At 38.4% G+C, this 17,624-nt stretch overlaps 1 protein-coding gene across 1 annotated transcript in view; it reads right to left on the minus strand.

Annotated features, from left to right (window-relative positions):
• The window catches only part of LOC138443852 (guanylate-binding protein 1-like), a 166,628-nt gene that overhangs the window by 69,856 nt on the left and 79,148 nt on the right, over window positions 1-17,624 (minus strand). The window lies entirely within an intron of this gene.

Raw genomic sequence — 17,624 nt, forward strand, 5'->3', positions numbered from 1 at the left:
TCCTGGAGAAGGGAAAGGCTACCCACTCCAGTATTCTGGGCTGGAGAAGTCCATGGACTATACAGTCCATGGGGTCACAAAGAGCTGGACATGACTGAATGACTTTCACTTTATAAAATGGCTTCCAATAAATTGAGAAATGGCAGAACTGAAAGAATAGAGAAAGTCACAACTTTAAGAACACACTTATCCCACTTAAGAGATTAATTAATAGAACCAACACACAAAATGAGTAATGGTGTTGAAGTCATGAGGTGAAGTGAAGTGTTAGTTGCTCAGTCGTGTCTGACCCTTTGCAACTCCATGGACTGTAACTCATCAGGCTCCTCTGTCCATGGAATTCTCCAGGCAAGAATACTGGTGTGGGTTGCCACTTTCTTCTCCAGGGGAATCTTCCTGACACAGAGGTCAAACCCATATCTCCTGAATTGTAGGCAAATTATTTAACATCTGAGCCACCAGAGAAGTCCAAAGATTTGAAGACGATAATTAGCAAATTGAACAAATAGATATTTAAATGTTGATAATTGTGATGAAACACTGTAGAAAACATATTTTTTCAGGTTAACAAATTAGTCAAGCAGAGTATACCAATTTACCATAATACTATGTTAAAAAAATATTCCCTGGTGGCTCAGATGGTAAAGAATCTGCCTAAAATGCAGGAGACCCAGGTTCAGTTCCTGGGCTAGGAAGATCCCCTGGGGAAGGGAATGGCTGCCCATTCCACTATTATTGCCTGGAGAATTCCTTGGACAGAGGAGGCTGGCAGGCTGTATAGTACATGAGTTTGCAAAGAGCTGGACACAACGGAGCAACTAACACTTTCACTTTTCAATGTTATAAAACAGTGACAAAAAGACAACTGAAGATTCTTATATTTTTATATTATAATTCTTAATACTATATAGGTCACAAAGAATTTTATTTTGAAAAATGTAAAATATTTTTAAAATGAGCAATACTGATAATACTATATTTCAGACTTCAAGATGCAGTTAAATCACTAATTTCAGTGAAATTCATATACTCAAGCCATAAACTAGTAAAGAGTTAAAGTAGAAAGCAAACTAAATATCAATCTCTTCAAGTGATCCAAATGAGGAAAAAGTAGAAGAAACCAAAATAAAAGCAAAACAGACTTAATGAAGTAGAAAGCCAGTATGTAATAGCAGAGTCAAAGCAACCAAACTGGTTGTAAAATTGGTAGTTTATGAAATTGGTAAAGCTAGAGTGACTAATCAAGAGAAATGAGATCCATGTTTCAAACTACTAAGAACCCAAACTGACTCAAGAGAACATTGTGTCAATCTGAAAAGAAAAAAAGGGGCAAATAATATATAAAATCATGCTTTTAAAAACCCATCTCAAGTGAGGTCTCAAAGCAAGAAGATAAAATTTCAAAGAGTCGCAATCCCTTTTGAGAAGATGAGCCACATAAACAAGTTATCTTTTATCTGATTATAGATATTAGAATAACAAAAATTTTAATAAACTTCCTATATATTGCACAATGGCCAGAATCCCCAATAAACCTTGACATCAGAGAAATTCACACATACTCATATAAAATCTTCCATTGGCCTCCATCAAATATCATAAGAAATAGTAGATGCAGGGCAGGAGATATGCAATAACCTTTGTTGGGCAGACTGATGGAGCTTTTCAAGATTTGAGGTGCAACAGATTTACCTGGAAAACCTAAGAGTATGCAGGCATTCAACAAAGCCTTGCAGTGAGTAAATGAAAACAAGAAACAAAAACAGCTGTCTACCATTGGAATAGGTCAAGAGCACAGAGACTGCCCACAAGACAAGTACGCAGGGTCTGCTAAAGGTTGGGATGCAACAGGAAAACTAAAAGCATCTTCTGGTGCTTCAGGTCTTCCACTACAAATAGTAGAATTCCACTGGAGGAATGTGAAGCTTGTGGTGGACTTGATGTAGTGTAGCAACAACAAAACTCAGCACAGGTGAATTAATACACTGAATAAATGCCCCCACAAGCATCCTAACCAAAAGAGAGGTTGTGCTATTTTTCAAATATGAATCTTATTATCTCAATATCCACTTTTTTTTCTTTTTACAGTCGTACGCATACAATAAAAATGGAGTCAAGCAAAAACAAGAAACAAACAAACACAAACAAACAAAAAACCCCAAGTTAAAACTATGCATCATAATGAGAGAAGACAAAGAACAGAAACAAGATCAGAAATAAACCTAATGTGGACCAATCAGGGCCTTAGAAATCACTATTACTATGCTGAAAGATCTACTGGAAAGGTGAATAACACACATGAACACATTAAAATCTTTTAAAGACTGCATGCTACTAATAGAGTTAAGTGGAAATCCTATAAAAGTAGAGCACAATATCAGTGACTAAGAATTCTTTTAAAGGAATTAACAGAAAATAGGCACACAAATTGGTGGAAAGAACCATACAATCTGAGATAGATCAATAGTCATTAACCACATGGAAACACAGAAATAAAGAGAGAAAAATATTCTGAGGCTTCAATAGTTTAGGATATCCCTCAGGACAATGACAAAAGGTTTCTTGTGCACATAACTTGAAAAATAAAAATGGAAGAAGTAAAGAAAGAGCCAGGAAAAATACTTGAAAAGAAAATTTCCCAAAATTAATCAAAGAGACAAATGACCAATCAAAGGTTCACAGAACCCCAAACAAAACAAATATAAGATAAATATGGCCTTGCACCCCACAGACTAGTAATAAAAGCCAATTATGAAGAGAAAATCTTAAAGACAAGCAGTAAAAAAAGAAACATTACATCCAGAAGAACAGAACTAGGCTTGGAAAGAAACATTGCTAAGAATTATACAAGCTAAGAAAAAGTGGAATAACATCTTTATTAAGGTGTTGAATAAAAAATGTCAACTAGAATTATCTACAGATTAACAATGCCTTTAAAGTGAATGCAAAAGGTTTTTTAAAATGTAGCATTTGTATGTACCTATTGGTGGGAATGTAAATTGATGGAGCCACTATGGAAAACAGTATGAAAGTTCCTCAAAAGACTAAAAATATAACTACCATAGCAAGGGTATGGTATGAGCATGGCACACGGTATGAGTTTATGTAAGCATTACACTCATTCATGATTGTTCTGTGCTCATGAACTAATTGCTTCCTAAAGGCCCCACCACCAAAACCAGCACATTGGGCATAAGTTTTTCAACATATGATATTTGGGGAGACATACTGATTTAGATGGTAGTAGAAAAGTTCTGTAGGGCAGGCAGGGGTCCCCAACACCCCTCACCCCCTGCTGCCAACTGGTTCTAGTCCATGGCCTGTTAGGAACTTGGCTGCACAGCAGGAGGTGAGCTGCAGGGCAAGAAAGGGAAGCTTCATTGCCACTCCTCATCACTAGTATCACCACTTGAGCTATCCTCTACCTCCACTCCCATTGTCCTCCATAAGACCAGTCCCTGGTTCCAAAAAGTTTGGGAACCGCTCTTCTAGGGAAAGCAAAAATAGCAGAGAGACAAAAATATTAACAGTAAGGAAATGTTATTTCCTGACACAGCAGCCAAAACAAGTGGTAAACACAGTCTAACCTGTATACAGTTAACATAAAACCTCACACTATAGACATATTTACCTCAGGTCTTTCAAAATATTAAACTATGCCCACTTTCAAGAGAAAATTACTAGACATGCTAAAAGGCACAAAGCAGTCTGAAGCATCAAGTCAAGTATCAGAACCAGACTCAGACATGGCAGAAATTTGCAAATTATCAGACAGGTAAATTTAAAATTACCGTGATTAATATGCTAAGAAATCTAATGGAGAAAGAGGAAAACATGAATGAACAAGTGAGTAATGTAGGGAGAGAAATGGCAACTCCCACAGTTGTAAGGAGATACAAGAAACGAAAACCATGCTGACAGAATGAAGAATGTCTTTGGTGGGTTCATCAGTAGACTGAACATGACTGGGACGGACTCAGTGAATTTGGAGGTGTGTCGATAGAAACTTCTCAAATTGAAAATCACATCATATTCAACTACAGAAAATCAAAGGCAAAGAGAAACTCTCGAAATAAGCCAAAGAGATTTTATTTTACTCATAGAAGCACCAGGGTAAGAATTTTATCAGACATCTCCTTTGAAAGCATACAAGCAAGAAGAGAATGGAGTGAAATAATTAAAATCTTGAAAGAAATAGCAACACCAAATTAGAATTCTGTATCTACTGAAATTATTCTTCTGAGTGAAAGAGACATAAGCACTTGCTCAGACAAGCAAAAATTGAGGGAATCTGTCACCAGGAACCCTGATTTGTAAGAAATGTTTAAAGATCTTCAGAGGAGGAAAATGATATATCAAAAATTTGGATTTACATAAAGACTGGAAGAGCACTGAAGAAGGAATAAATGGCAAGAAAATAAAAATATATTTCTCTTGTTCTAAGTTGATCTAACACACAACAATTTATTAAAACAATAATAGCACCAATGTATTTGAAGATTGAAGAGTATGTATGAGTGAATTGAATTATAGCAATGATACAAAAGACCAGAGAGAAGAATAAGGAATATTTTGTTATTTTAAGGTGCTTGTGCTAGTGGTGATGTGGTATAGTGTTATTTGACACTGAACATGGATTGGTTAGAAATATATATTGCAATCTCTAGGGCAAACAGTTAAAAAAATTTTTTTAAAGAGTATAATTGCTATGCTAAGGAAGGATAGAAAATGGGATCGTATGAAATGCATAATTAAAACCAAAAGTTAGAAAAGCAGTGAAAGATAAAATAGTGACAAAGATATGGGCAATGAATAGCAAAAAGTATAAAGTAAGGTAGATATTAATCCTACTATAGCAGTAATCAATTTCAATATCAATGGTTTACATACACCAATTAAAAGACAGAGACTCAGAGTGGATTAAAAACACAAAACTCAATTATGTGTTGTGTACAAGAAAACCACTTTAAATATAAAGACAAAGGTAGACTAAAGGGATGGAGATTATGGCATATCATATAGGGTATATATAGATTATAGTATATGTCATATATGGTATATATAGATGATGGTAGATAACATCAGTTTAGTTCAGTTCAGTTCCTCAGTCATGTCCAGCTCTTTGGACCATGGACTGCAGCATGCCAGGCTTCCCTGTCCATCACCAACTCTTGGAGCTTGCTCAAACTCATGTCCATCGAGTGGGTGATGCCATCCAACCATCTCAACCTTCTCCTCCTGCCCTCTATCTTTACAGCATCAGGGTCTTTTCCAATGAGTCAATTCTTTACATCAGGTGGCCAAAATATCGGAGTTTCAGCTTCAGCATCAGTCCTTCCAATGAATATTCAGGACTGATTTCCTTTCAGATTGACTGGTTTGATCTTGCATTCCAATGGATTCTCAAGAGTCTCCTCTAACACCACAGTTCAAAAACATCAATTCTTTGGCACTCAGCTTTCTTTAGAGTCCAACTCTCACATCCATACATGACTAATGGAAAAGCCATAGCTTTGACTAGATGGAGTTTTGTTGGCAAAGTAATATCTCTGCTTTTTAATGTGCTGTCTATGTTGATCACAGCTTTTCTTCCAAAGAGCAAGTGTCTTTTAATTTCATGGCCGCAATCACCATCTGCAGTGATTTTGGAGCCCCTCCAAAACTAAAGTCTGTCACTGTTTGCATTGTTTCCCCATCTATTTGCCAGAAGTGATTGGACAGCATGCCATGATCTTAGTTTTCTGAATGTTGAGTTTTAAGCCAACTTTTTCACCATCTTCTTTCACTTTCATCAAGAGGCTCTTTAATTCCTCTTCACTTTCTGTCATAAGGGTGGTGTCATCTGCATATCTGAGGTTCCTGATCTGTCCCCCAGCAATCTTCATTCTAGCTTGTGTTTTGTCCAGCACAGCATTTTGCATGATGTACTCTGCATACAAGGTAAAGAAGCAGGGTTATAATATACAGCCTTGATGTACTCCTTTCCAGATTTGGAACCAGTCTGTTGGTCCATGTCCAGTTCTAACTGCTGCTTCCTGACCTGCAAACATATTTCTCAAGAGGCAGGTCAAGTGGCCTGGTATTCCCATCTCTTGAAGAATTTTCCACAGTTTGTGGTGATTCATACAGTCAAAAGCTTTAGCATAGTCAATAAAGCAGAAGTAGATGTTTTTCTGGAACTCTATTGCTTTTTTTGATGATTCAATGGATATTGGCAATTTGATCTCCAGTTCCTCTGACTTTTCTAAAACCAGCTTGAATATCTGGAAGTTCACAGTTCATGGAGGGTTGAAGCCTGGCTTGGAGAATTTTGAGCATTACTTTGCTAGTGTGTGAGATGAGTGCAATTGTGCAGTAGTTTGAGCATTCTTTGGCATTGCTTTTCTTTGAGACTGGAATGAAATCTGACCTTTTCCAGTCCTGTGGCCACTGCTGAGTTTTCCAAATTTGCTGGTATATTGAGTGCAGCACTTTCATAGCATCATCTTTCAGGATTTGAAATCACTCTACTGGAATTCCATCACCTCCACTAGCTTTGTTTGTAGTGATGCTTCCTAAGGCCCACTTGACTTTAGGCTTCAGGATGTCTTGCTGTAGGTGAGTGATCACAATATCATGGTTATCTGTGTTGTGAAGATCTTTCTCTGCATAGTTCTTCTGTGTATTCTTATCACCTTTTCTTAATATCTTCAGCTTCTGTTAAGTCCATACAATTTCTGTCCTTTATTCTGCCTATCTTTGCTTGAAATATTCCCTTAGTAGCTCTGATTTTCTTGAAGAGATATCTAGTCTTTCCCGTTCTTTTGTTTTCCTCTATTTCTTTGCATTGATCACCAAGGAAGGCTTTCTTATTTCTCCTTGCTATTCCTTGGAACTCTGCATTCAAATGGGTATATCTGTCCTTTTCTCATTTGCCTTTCACTTGTTGTCTTTTCTCAGCTATTTATAAGACTTCCTCTGACAACCATTTTGCCTTTTTGCATTTATTTTTCTTGGGGATTGTATTGATCACTGCCTCCTGTACAATGTCATGAACCTCTGTCCGTAGTTCTCCAGGCACTTTGTCTATCAGATATAGTCCCTTGAATCTATTTGTCACTTCCACTGTATAATTGTGAGGGATTTGATTTAGGTCATACCCAAATAGTCTATTGGTTTTCCCTATTCTCTTGTATTTAAGTCTGAATTTGGCAATAAGGAGTTCATGATCTGAGCCACAGTCAGCTCCCAGTCTTGTTTTTGCTGACTGTATAGAGCTTCTCCATCTTTGACTGCAAAGAATATAATCAATCTGATTTCAGTGTTGTCCATCTGATGATGTAGAGTTGTCTCTTTTGTTGGAAGAAGGTGTTAGTTATGACCAGTCCCTTCTCTTGGCTAAACTCTGTTAGCCTTTCTCCTGCTTCATTTTGTACTCTAAGGCCAAATTTGCCTGTTATCCAGGTATCTCTTGACTTCCTACTTTTGCATTCTATGCCCCTATGATGAAAAGGACATCTTTGTGGGTGTTAGTTCTAGAAGGCCTTGTAGGTCTTCATAGAACCATTCAACTTCACCGTTTTTGGCACTAGTGGTGGGGCATAGACTTGGATTACTGTGGTATTGAATGGTTTGCCTTGGAAATGAACAGAGATCTTTCTGTTGTTTTAGAGATTGCACTCAAGTAATGCATTTCAGACTCTTATTGACTATGATGGCTACTCCATTTCTTCTAAGGGATTCTTGCCCATAGTAGTAGATACATCTGAATTAAATTTGCCCATTGCAGTCCATTTTAGTTCACTGAATCCTAAAATGTTGATGTTCACTCTTGCCATCTCCTGTTTGATCACTTCCAATTTGCCTTCATTCCTAATCTAACATTCCAGGTTCCTATGCTATATTGTTCTTTGCAGCATTGGTCTTTACTTCAATCACCAGTCACATCCACAACTGGGTGTTGTTTTCACTTTGGCTCCATCTCTTCATTCTTTGTGGAGCTATTTCTCCACTCTTGTCCAGTAGCATATTGAGTACCTACTGACCTGGGGAATTCATCCTTCAATGTCATATATTTTTTCCTTTTCATACTGTTGATGGGGTTCTCAGGCAAGAATACTGAAGTGGTTTGCCACTCTCTTCTCCAGGGGACTCTGCATTTAGATGCTTATATCTTTCCTTTTCTCCTTTGCTTTTTGCCTCTCTCCTTTTCACAGCTATTTGTAAGGCCTCCCCAGACAGCCATTTTGCTTTTTTGCATTTCTTTTCCATGGCGATGGTCTTGATCCCTGTCTCCTGTACAATGTCACGAACCTCATTCCATAGTTCATCAGGCACTCTATCTATCAGATCTAGTCCCTTAAATCTATTTCTCACTTCCACTGTATAATCATAAGAGATTTGATTTAGGTCATACCTGAATGGTCTAGCAGTTTTCCCTACTTTCTTCAATTTGAGTCTGAATTTGGTAATAAGGAGTTCATGATCTGAGCCACAGTCAGCTCCTGGTCTTGTTTTTGTTGACTGTATACAGCTTCTCCATCTTTGGCTGCAAAGAATATAATCAGTTTGATTTCGGTGTTGACCATCTGGTGATGTCCATGTGTAGAGACTTCTCTTGTGTTGTTGGAAGAGGGTGTTTGCTATGACCAGTGCATTTTCTTGGCAAAACTCTATTAGTCTTTGCCCTGCTTCATTCTGCATTCCAAGGCCAAATTTGCCTGTTACTCCAGGTGTTTCTTGACTTCCTACTTTTGCATTCCAGTCCCCTAGAATGAAAAGGACATCTTTTTTGGGTGTTAGTTCTAAAAGGTCTTGTAGGTCTTCATAAAACCATTCAGCTTCAGCTTCTTCCACATTACTGGTTGGGGCATAGACTTGGATAACTGTGATACTGAATGGTTTGCCTTGGAGACGAACAGAGATCATTCTGTCATGTCTGAGATTGCATCCAAGTACTGCATTTCAGACTCTTTTGTTGACCATGTTGGCTACTCCATTTCTTCTGAAGGATTCCTGCCCGCAGTCGTAGATATAATGGTCATCTGAGTTAAATTCACCCATTCCAGTCCATTTTAGTTCATTGATTCCTAGAATGTTGATGTTCACTCTTGTCATCTCTTGTTTGAGCACTTCCAATTTGCCTTGATTCATGGACCTGACATTCCAGGTTCCTATGCAATATTGCTCTTTACAGCATTGGATCTTGCTTCTATCACCAGTCACATGCACAACTATGTATTGTTTTGTTTTGGCTCCATCCCTTCCTTCCTTCTGGAGTTACTTCTCCACTGATCTCCAGTAGCATATTGGGCACCTAGTGACCTGGGGAGTTCCTCTTTTGGTATCCTATCATTTTGCCTTTTCATACTGTTCATGGGGTTCTCAAGGCAAAAATACTGAAGTGGCTTGCCATTCCCTTTTCCAGTGGACCACATTAAGCATCTGAATGCAGAGTTCCAAAGAAGAGCAAGAAGAGAAAAGAAAGCCTTCTTCAGCCATCAATGCAAAGAAATAGAGGAAAACAACAGAATGGGAAAGACTAGAGATATCTTCAAGAAAATTAGAGACACCAAGGGAACATTTCATGCAAAGATGGGCTTGATAAAGGACAGAAGTGGTATGGACCTAACAGAAGCAGAAGATATTAAGAAGAGGTGGCAAGAATACATGGAAGACCTATACAAAAAAGATCTTCATGACCCAGATAATCATGATGATATGATCACTAACACAGAGCCAGACATCTTGGAATGTGAAGTCAAGTGGGCCTTAGAAAGCATCACTACGTTTTCATTTCTAATTTTATTGATTTGATTTTTCTCTCTTTGCTTCTTGATGAGTCTGGCTAATGGTTTGTCAATTTTATTTATCCTTTCAAAGAACCAGCTTTTGGCTTTGTTGGTTTTTGCTATGGTCTCTTTTGTTTCTTTTGCATTTATTTCTGCCCTAATTTTTAAGATTTCTTTCCTTCTACTAACTCTGGGGTTCTCCAACTCTTCCTTTTCTAGTTGCTTTAGTTGTAGAGTTAGGTTAGTTATTTGACTTTTTTCTTGTTTCTTGAGGTATGCCTGTATTGCTATGAACTTTCCTCTTAGCACTGCTTTTATAGTGTCCCACAGGTTTTGGGTTGTTGTGTTTTCATTTTCATTCGTTTCTATGCATATTTTGATTTCTTTTTTGATTTCTTCTGTGATTTGTTGGTTATTCAGAAGTGTGTTGTTCATCCTCCTTATGTTGGAATTTTTAATAGTTTTTCTCCTGTAATTGAGATCTAATCTTAATGCATTATGGTCAGAAAAGATGCTTGGAATGATTTCGATTTTTTTGAATTTATCAAGTTTAGATTTATGGCCCAGGATGTGATCTATCCTGGAGAAGGTTCCATGAGCACTTGAAAAAAAGGTGAAATTCATTGTTTTGGGGTGAAATGTCCTATAGATATCAATTAGGTCTAACTGATCTAATGTATCATTTAAAGTTTGCGTTTCTTTGTTAATTTTCTGTTTGGTTGATCTGTCCATAGGTGTGAGTGGGGTGTTAAAGTCTCCCACTATTATTGTGTTATTGTTGATTTCCCCTTTCATACTTGTTAGCATTTGTCTTACATATTGCGGTGCTCCTATATTGGGTGCATATATATTTATAATTGTTATATCTTCTTCTTGGATTGATCCTTTGATCATTATGTAGTGGCCTTCTTTGTCTCTTTTCACAGCCTTTGTTTTAAAGTCTATTTTATCGGATATGAGTATTGCCACTCCTGCTTTCTTTTGGTCTCTATTTGCGTGGTATATCTTTTTCCAGCCCTTCACTTTCAGTCTGTATGCGTCCCTTGTTTTGAGGTGGGTCTCTTGTAAGCAGCATATAGAGGGGTCTTGTTTTTGTATCCATTCGGCCAGTCTTTGTCTTTTGGTTGGGGCGTTCAATCCATTTACGTTTAAGGTAATTATTGATAAGTATGATCCCGTTACCATTTACTTTATTGTTTTGGGTTCGGGTTTATACACCCTTTTCGTGTTTCCTGTCTAGAGGATATCCTTTAGAATTTGTTGGAGAGCTGGTTTGGTGGTGCTGAATTCTCTCAGCTTTTGCTTGTCTGTAAAGCTTTTGATTTCTCCTTCGTATTTGAATGAGATCCTTGCTGGGTACAGTAATCTGGGCTGTAGGTTATTGTCTTTCATCACTTTAAGTATGTCTTGCCATTCCCTCCTGGCCTGAAGAGTTTCTATTGAAAGATCAGCTGTTATCCTTATGGGAATCCCCTTGTGTGTTATTTGTTGTTTTTCCCTTGCTGCTTTTAATATTTGTTCTTTGTGTTTGATCTTTGTTAATTTGATTAATATGTGTCTTGGGGTGTTTCGCCTTGGGTTTATCCTATTTGGGACTCTCTGTGTTTCTTGGACTTGGGTGATTATTTCCTTCCCCATTTTAGGGAAGTTTTCAACTATTATCTCCTCAAGGAATTTCTCATGATCTTTCTTTCTGTCTTCTTCTTCTGGGACTCCTATAATTCGAATGTTGGAGCGTTTCATATTGTCCTGGAGGTCTCTGAGATTGTCCTCGTTTCTTTTAATTCGTTTTTCTTGTTTCCTCTCTGATTCATTTATTTCTACCATTCTATCTTCTATTTCACTAATCCTATCTTCTGCCTCCGTTATTCTACTATTTGTTGCCTCCAGAGTGTTTCTGATCTCATTTATTTACTCTTTTTTATTTCTTCTAGGTCCTTGTTAAACCTTTCTTGCATCTTCTCAATCCTTGTCTCTAGGCTATTTATCTGTGTTTCCATTTTGATTTCAAGATTTTGGATCATTTTCACTATCAATATTCGGAATTCCTTCTCCGGTAGATTCCCTACTTCTTCCTCTTTTGTTTGGTTTGGTGGGCAACTCTCCTGTTCCTTTACCTGCTGAGTATTCCTCTGTCTCTTCATCTTGGTTATATTGCTGCGTTTGGGGTGGCCTTTTTATATTCTGGTAATTTGTGGAGTTCTCTTTATTATGGAGCTTCCTCACTGTGGGTGGGGTTCTATCAGTGGCTTGTCAAGGTTTCCTGGTTAGGGAGGCTTGTGTTGGAGTTTTGGTGGGTGGAGCTGGGTTTCTTCTCTCTGCAGTGCAGTGGAGTGACCCGTAATGGGTTATGAGACATCAAAGGTTTTGGGATAATTTTGAGCTGCCTGTATATTGAGGCTCAGGGGAGTGTTCCTGTGTTGCTGGAGAATTTGCGTGGTATGTCTTGTTTTGGAACTTGTTGGCCCTTGGGTGGAGCTTGGTTTCGGTGTAGGTATGAAGGCATTTGATGAGCTCCTATTGCTTAATGTTCCCTGAATTCAAGAGTTCTCTAATGTTTTCAGGCTTTGGATTTAAGCTTCCTGCTTCTGGTTTTCAGTTTTATTTTTACAGTAGCCTCTAGACTTCTCCATCTATACAGCACCGATGATAAAACATCTAGGTTAAAGATGAAAAGTTTCTCCACATTGAGGGACACTCAGAGAGGTTCACTGAGTTACAAGGAGAAGAGAAGATGGAGGGGGTAGTTAGAGGTAACTGGAATGAGATGCGGTGAGATCAAGAGAGGAGAGAGCAAGCTAGCCAGTAGTCACTTCCTTATGTGCGCTCTATAGTCTGGACCGCTCAGAGGTATTTACAGAGTTATACGGGGAAGAGGAGAGGGAGGAAGTAGACAGAGGTGACCAGGAGGATAAGAGAGAGGAATGAGTAGGAGAGAGACAAATCCTGCCAGTAACCAGTTCTTTAGGTGTTCTCTACCGTCTGGAACACACAGAGATTCACAGAGTTGGATAGAGAAGAGATGGGGGAGAAAAGAGACAGAGGCCGCCTGGTGGAGAAAAAGGAGAGTCCAGAGGAGGAGAGAGTGGTCAAGCCAGTAATCTCGCTCTCAGGTAAACTTGGGTAGTGAAGTTTGGGTTTTTAAATGTACAAAATTGACAACAAAAACCTAAGAGCAAAGATTAAAAATCTGGAGTAGAGGTTGGATTTTCAGATACAATATTAAAGAAAAGCAGAAGGAAAAAGGAAGAAAGAAAAAAAAAAGAATTATTAAAAAACAAACAAAAACAAAACAAAACAAAACAAAACACCAACAACCATCCAAAGAGTATATATGGTGTTTGCCTTAAAAAAAAAAAAAAAGTCTTTTTTTAAAAAAAAATAGTAATACTAGGTTATAGAAATAAAAATTAGAGGAGAAATAGAAGACTTAATTTAAAAAAAGCTAGGAAAAAAGAAAAAAAAAGCAAAAAGCAAAAAAAGAAAAAAAGGAATCATTTTAAAAATATTAAAAATATATCTGGCTCTTCTCTGATGTTATGGGCCGTGTGGGCTCACTTCCAAGGTGGTTCCCTCTGTTTAACTTCTTCTGTTTGCTGGTTTTTTAGGCTCACTAGTTCAGTTGCGCTGTGGGGAGGGGGGATGCTGTTTTTGAAGACAATGGTCTGCTTTTCTGGTTGCCTGATGTCCTCTGCCAGCCTACAGAAGTTGTTTTGTGGAGTTTGCTCAACGTTGAAATGTTCTTTTGAGGAATTTGTGAGGGAGAAAGTGATCTTCCCGTCCTATTCCTCCGCCATCTTTCCCTCCCCCCGCTTTGATATATAAATGAAACCATTTTATCCTTTCTAGTCGTGTGTGTTTGTGTTAGTCAGTCATGTCTGACTCATTGTGACCCCATGGGATTGTAGCCCGCCAGGCTCCTCTGTCCATGGAATTCTCCAGGCAAAAATACTGGAATGGGTGTCCATTCATTTCTCCAGAGGACCATCCTGACCCAGAGATCGAATCCAGGTCTCCTGTGTTGAGGGCAGGTTCTTTACCACCTGATTACAGTCTACCTATATATATGTTCTAGTGTTACTTGCTTAGTTGTGTCCGACTCCTTGCAACTCCATGGACTATGGCCCACCAGGCTCCTCAGTCCTTGGGATTCTCCAGGCAAGAATACTGGAGTGGGTTGCCATGCCCTTCTCCAGGGGATCTTCCTGACCCAGGGGTTGAACCCAGGTCTCTGTCATTGGAGGCAGATTCTTTACTGTTTGAGCCATGAGGGAACCCCATGCATGTACTAGGCCTGCTTATTCAATGACATAAAAATGTCCTCTTTTTAAACTGTTCTGAAGAGGAATTTCTTTAAGAGTTTTAATTCACCAGTAATATGAAGGAATGGAATTTTTCCCTACATTTCATACCTCTTTTCAGATGGCCAAGGTTACTCTCTGTAGAGAAATTTTGGCATGTTGATTGTGAATAACTCAATTCATAATAGGTACAAAACTGTTCTTTTATGAAAACATTTATACATCAATAATAAACACCTGAGAATCTTGAAAATTATGTATTCCATTATAACCAGCATTTCTAGCTCATTGTTAGAATTGTAGTTTATTATTTTTATACTTTTGTGTCAATAGTGAATATTTTTCAATGATTTTGAATTCCTTTATAATCATAGTAGAATCGTAGAAGAACACACACAACTGGAAAGTACTTTTCCTTTGAAAAAGAGAAATCATTTATTTCAAAAGAAAATTTTCTGCTAGGTGATGGGTATTGGAATCCATTGTCACATATTTGCTGCTACTGCTGCTAAGTGTCTGTGCTTTCATCCACTGTTAGTCTCATTCTGTGTTGTCCATTGTTCTGAATTTTTAGGATCCACATGTACTTTACCAGGAATGGTTACCTTCTCACTCATTTCCACTACTTTCTAAGAATATTGGAGCCAATAGTCATATCACAATTGTATTATAATGTAATTGTATTTGTATTGTACAATGTAATTGTATTACATATTACAGTTGTATTTATATGTAATACATATATTATGTATTATATATATATAATACATATATGTAACACATATATTCAGAAAACTAAGATCATGGCATCTGGTCCCATTGCTTCATGGGAAATAGATGGTGAAACAGGGGAAACAGTGTCAGACTTTATTTTTGGGGGCTCCAAAATTACTGCAGATGGTGACTACAGCCATGAAATTAAAAGATGCTTACTCCTTGGAAGAAAAGTTATGACCAACCTAGATAGCATATTGAAAAGCAGAGACATTACATTGCCAACAAAGGTCCGTCTAGTCAAGGCTATGGTTTTTCCAGGGGTCATGTATGGATGTGAGAGCTGGACTGTGAAGAAAGCTGAGCACCAAAGAATTGATGCTTTTGAACTGTGGTGTTGGAGAAGACTCTTGAGAGTCCCTTGGACTGCAAGGAAATCCAACCGCTCCATTCTAAAGGAGATGAGCCATGGGTGTTCTTTGGAAGGAATGATGCTAAAGCTGAAACTCCAGTACTTTGGCCACCTCACGTGAAGAGTTGACTCATTGAAAAAGACTCTGATGCTGGGAGGGATTGGGGCAGGAGGAAAAGAGGATGACAGAGGATGAGATGGCTGGATGGCATCACTGACTCGATGGACATGAGTCTGAGAGAACTCTGGGAGTTGCTGATGGACAGAGAGTCCTGGCGTGCAGAGTCAGACACAACTGAGTGACTGAACTGAACAAGTCCTAAGGGCATATATGTGCCTTTGCAGACCTTGTTTTCTTGGGAGCAAAATAAAAGCACTGTTGTTGTTGTTGTTGTTATTCAGTCACTAAGTAGTGTCCAGTGCTCTTGCCTGGAGAATCCCATGGACAGAGGAGTGTGGCAGGTTACAGTCCATAGGGTCTCAAAGAGTTGGATTTTCTATTTGCATTTCTAATAAGTTCTGACACTCTATCTGCAACACTAAAGAATTTCCTTAATAAATACATTCTGTGAGGACTGTGTAATACCAGTCAACAGAGAAGGACCCTCGTGAGCACACCATACACAAGTCTAAGGAGAAGTGGAAAGGGATGTAGTAATGTCCAGAGAAGCTCACTCTTCCTGTACTATGTGAAAAAATGTTTGTCTTGCTGTCTTCCTCCAGAATTGTTCAACAAGTACTTGTGTAGAAGTTTGATTCCATCAGTAATTTAACAAATATTTATTAATTCTAAAGTCCGGAAGAGGCCTGGAGCCTTGTCTTAAGATGTATATACTTTATTCCAACAGACGACCACTTGGGACTGAACATCAGAGCAGTGCAGGTTCCTTTCTCTCTGCTTTAACAGTCCTTTCCCTCACTCCTGACCCCTTCCTTTCTCTAAGCCACGATCACTTCATTGCACAAATGCGTGTGCCTGTTTCTTGTTTGCATTACTTGTCACGTGTGTCGGGAAGATTTGATGGGGAAACAGAACTTCTCACTGCCCCCTCACCCCCTTTACCAGACCATCCAGACTTCCGGTGTTCAGGATATTCCTCTGATGACACCAGAGGGTCTTTGGGGACTGGACCAGCTGAAGGACTTATTCCAGAGACTTTGGTCAGAGAAGTGGCAATTGAGCATTAACCCTGAACCCTTAAGAAAGCAGAGTCATCCTATAGACTCTGCAGTTTGTCAGCATATGGGTGGCCTGTTCAGTGAGAAATGGATCCTCCTCACATAGAAAGCACAGTTTTATTTCAATAGACATTCCTTGAACTGGTAACAGTTATGGTGACAACATGAATTTTGCCAATTACTGGCTCCTTTTTTTTTTTTCTATTTTAAACAATATTATTGTTCTGTGAGCCAAATGTGGTGGCTTCATTGCTGGGCAAGTCTCCTGGGAGAGAAACTGGAGGAACTCAGAGCACATGGGTTGTTCAGTCTCTCCCAGAGAGAAGTGGCAGGTTCAAATGGGTGTGTGTGTACTTTCTGCCTGAATTCTTTCAGTACCAGTTCCTAAAATTGTGCCCTTTATTTTGAGAACCCTAAGCAGCAATTAATGTAGTAAGGAAGTGGTAATTTGGGCCCCTGATGGGTGGAAGCTTATGTATTTATTCATGTGTATCGTTTGAACACCTGAAGCTTCAGTGGTGGTCTTTGTGGTGGGAGCGAAGTATACAGTGACGATCATCTAGTAGACAGGATCATGAGGTGGTAGAGGAGATAAAATGTAAACAGGTCATTTCAATGTCAAAATTATATAAAAATCCTGTGCTCTGAGCGAAACATGGTACAATGGGGGCACAGAGAAGGGACACCACGCCCAGTTCATTTTAAGCACAAGGTCTAGCATTAGACAGCTGAGAAAGATTCTTAAATGTTGTGTTGAAATTGAAGAAAACCTCTTCTTTGAACACACTGTCTTCATAAGGTGTAGCAGGAATTAGGAGGTCATAACACTCCGGCAGATTTTATACCTAAAAATAACTTAGGGACTAGAAGTTCAAAACCTTAATGACAACAACAGTATGATACACATCTGGTGCTTTGTGCTTCCTGCTCTAATAAGTAGATTCCTCCTGTGGAGTTGACTTTTTATTTCTCACAGTATTCAACACTTGCATCTTGTCATAAGAACTATTCCATCCCATATATTATTATTTCTTATTTAATGTTAATAATTCTATTTATGTTTGAATAGCTGATAAATCATACAAAATATAAAACCCACAGGAGAATATGTCATGTTATTTTTTGTCTCAAATATGCAGGTCCTTTCCTATTTTGCTCATGGATACCAATTTCTTTCGTATTTCCAGAGATAGAAGATAATATATTCATATATTGATTATGTTTTAAATCAGTAATGCAACTCACACA

This window comes from Ovis canadensis, chromosome 1, assembly GCF_042477335.2.
Source record: "Ovis canadensis isolate MfBH-ARS-UI-01 breed Bighorn chromosome 1, ARS-UI_OviCan_v2, whole genome shotgun sequence".
In the NCBI taxonomy this organism is placed as follows: domain Eukaryota; kingdom Metazoa; phylum Chordata; class Mammalia; order Artiodactyla; family Bovidae; genus Ovis; species Ovis canadensis.